General features: G+C 42.4%; 1 protein-coding gene across 1 annotated transcript in view; it reads left to right on the forward strand.

Moving 5' to 3' along the window:
* LOXHD1 (lipoxygenase homology domains 1) overlaps positions 1 to 3,329 on the forward strand; it is a 126,944-nt gene that overhangs the window by 83,751 nt on the left and 39,864 nt on the right. The window lies entirely within an intron of this gene.

A 3,329-nucleotide genomic window follows, 5' to 3' on the forward strand; every position in this document is an offset into this window, starting at 1 on the left:
AAAAAAAGAAAGAAAAAAAAAAAAAACCTGATCTGAAGATTCTCACTAACCCTTCCTCCTCTTCCACCATGACTTCATTGCATAAAGTACTTCAGAGCTGGGAGAAAGAATGATGCCCTCTGAACAGAGGGGGCTGATGGAGAGATGGGAGCAATTTATCTAAGTTTTGTGTAATTTTGTTTGAAGTATCCTTTAAAGTATGCAAAGGGAGGGCTGGAGGCAAGTCATGTTATCAACAAAAGAGCATCCCTTGGATAATAAGAAGCTTTTTTCTGCATGATTCCTTAATATAGTTTTTGCTGCTGATATCAGCTCTTTTTTTCTCCTCCTTTATCTCTTCGACCTACTCAAGATGGTGTTTCATGTAGCATATTAGATCCGAATTAACAAAGAAGGCTTTCAATATCTCGAGACCTTATTTGCCACGCTTAAGACATCTTTCCACTTCAGAATCAGACTCGTAATGCCTCATCACCAGGGTGTTTGTGTAATAGGAATTTAAATGCGATTTGTTTTACAGTTGTGAAGCTTTTCTCCTTGCAACACAGAGCTGCACCACAGTGCTGTTGGGTGGGGACGGGAGTGGAATACAGAGAACTGAGCAAGAGTACAGAAAAGTCTCTGCTTTCAGAAAACTGGCTTTCAGTTATTTCTAGAATGAGGATTATCTTATATCTGGACACAGCAGGAGGGTCTGCAAATGTGGTTGCTCCAAGACAGGGATTACAGAAAATCTGTAGTGAGATTTCTGCTGTAATAACTGAAATTGCAGAAATGGTTGATGGATCCAAGGCAGAGCTTCACCACTGGGCTCTGGTTCTTGAGACAAAAATAAATCCGAATACAAACGTCTGCATTGCAAAATGCAGGACTGTAGCTGTGGAGGCCAGATATGGTGCAAGAAGACTCATTTTGTTCCACTGCCTCTGACAGGAGGTAGGAAAGTTGCTCAGGTTTTGCTTCTGTCCTCTCTGTGAAGAAAGCCCAGCAGATCATTCTCAGTGAGTAGAATTTAACCTTTATGGAAAACTTCCCCAGTCCATTCTTCTTGTTTTCTGTTAATAATTTCATTGCAACACATGGCTTTACCTCTGTGCTTTTGTAACTTTGACTTACAACCTCCGAGTTCCAGCCCATTGGTTTACCATCTAAATTGTACTTACGGTTTGTTGTTATCCTCCATCATTTCTTCCTGCTTTAGATTAAGATTTTAGATGTGTTTTAAGAAGTGGCTGGGCATCAGATGAGTTGTAGTTACTGTCTCTGTGTTCTCTTAGTCCACGGTGAGTACGGAGCAATTAAATTTGCCTAAAACTTCTATGCTGAGCCAAGTACAAAATGATGCAGTTTATCTTTGGAGTCCAAGATTTGATTTTAAGCTTTATTATGTGGACCAAGTTAACTCTGGTGCATGATTACTGCATCTCAGCTGATGCTCAGTAGTTTGTTGTGATGTGATATTGGGGCTGCACATCCTAAGCCTCCAAGCTGTGAAGCAGAATGCTGCACATTGTTTAACCCAACTGTAATCTGTGTGTCTCGGGGCAATTCTTTTGTAATCCCATACTGTGCTCAAATGAAAAATAAGTTATTCTCGTGTTTCTTCTGACATTACTTCTGTGGTGAGACAATGGATAACATCTGCCTTGCTGGCATGCCATGTCATTTCACAAATAATGGGTAAAACATCAGCAGAGAACCTCCCACGAGGCAGAGCTGGGATAGTTCCCATTGCCCCCATTGTGCAGGGGTGGTCCTTCTGCTCTGAGTCCTGGAGCTTGTCAGCACCTCCATTCCTGATGCAGTGACACAGCCTCATTAAGGAAATGCATCTTGAAGGAATGTTGGATAAGATGGGCTGTGTGAGCCAGACAGCCACTTCCTGAGCTGGAAAAAGAGCCAGCTGTTAATTAGTTGATTAGGGAAGTGGTGTTGGGAGTTGCCTGGGAAAGGGAGTGTCAGTCTGAACAGCCCGGTTCTGACTATGCCATGCTAAAGATGGGTGATTAGTACTGAGGTGATGTGAGGATGAAGCATAGGGAAAAGTCCTGTTGGTGGGGAAAGAACTCGTGCCCGAACTGAGAACCCTGCTTCATGCAAGACACTGGCTACATTCCTCATGGAACACAGCCCCTTGCAAGGGGCACAGGTTCCCTTGAACAACCTAATCTCTGCAGAGGAACTTCAGGACATAGGGAGCAAAGAGAGAAGTTTGAGAGACCTGTGATGGGCACCAGGCTCTTCTGTGATGGCTATGTTCTCCAGGTATTGCATTTTCTGGGTTGGAAGAAGTATGACAACAGAGTCCTAGAGAGAGGAGTCAGTGGAGAAGGGCCTTACACACATTAGAGATCACTTTCACAGCTTTTAGAGGAAAGAACAGCAAGTGGTGGGATGTGGTTATTTCTCACAGTCTTCACATTTAACACAGGTATTTCCAGTGCTTTGGCTCAAGGATGCAGCATCAGCTGGAAAAGTTGATCTTTCTGTGAAGTTTGTCAGAGGAATACAGGATGAAATCTGTACAAAACAAGAAACATTTTGGAGCTGATCTAAACAGGACCCCCTGACATTCCCATGAAATCTCTAGCCTGTTGCTTAAACCTTTTCTATTCCAATGGTTACTTTGTGAAGAATGCATCACAGATTATTATGCTGATGTGCACACTGAAATGTAAATTATACCATAAAAGGGAGAATGAGTTTTGCCTAATCATCAGTTCATTTTGTGCTGGTGCACAGATGCCTCAGACTGGGGGCTGAACAGAGCTTTTGGGCTCTGTTTAGCCCAGAAGTAAGTACAGATTTGCTTTTCCTGAGTTTGTGCCTTCCTTGGTATTGAAGACATTTCGAACTTGCAGTAAATTTCTAGTGCAACCTCCACCCAAAAATATTTTTAGCTTTCGTAAGGCAAAATTAGATGTAAATCATAGATCATCTGAAAGCTAACCAAGCTTGAATGAAGGTTTATGAACCCTCATTAAAAACAAAAAGGTGATGATGAGCCAGGCTAAGCTTTGAGTCTGAAGCAGTGCAAGTTTTGGAGCTCAGAGTCTTTTCAGAACGGCTTGGAGAGCCTTGCATAAATGTTCTGAGAAATCAAACAAATATTCAGCATCTCATTCTGCACCATCCACTTGGCCTACCCAAATGAGCTTCTGGAAAGCACTTGAAAAGCAGTCTGGCACTTCCTCCCTTTTAACAGATGAACTGAAATTTTTTTGAAAACAACAAGAAGTAGGGAGGGGGGGGGGGGAGGACGGAAGAATAACAAAAGTCCCAAACCTTGGCCTGGAGGTTTTCCTTTAATCAATATTATTATGCAACGC

Source organism: Meleagris gallopavo, chromosome Z, assembly GCF_000146605.3.
Source record: "Meleagris gallopavo isolate NT-WF06-2002-E0010 breed Aviagen turkey brand Nicholas breeding stock chromosome Z, Turkey_5.1, whole genome shotgun sequence".
Lineage (NCBI taxonomy): Eukaryota > Metazoa > Chordata > Aves > Galliformes > Phasianidae > Meleagris > Meleagris gallopavo.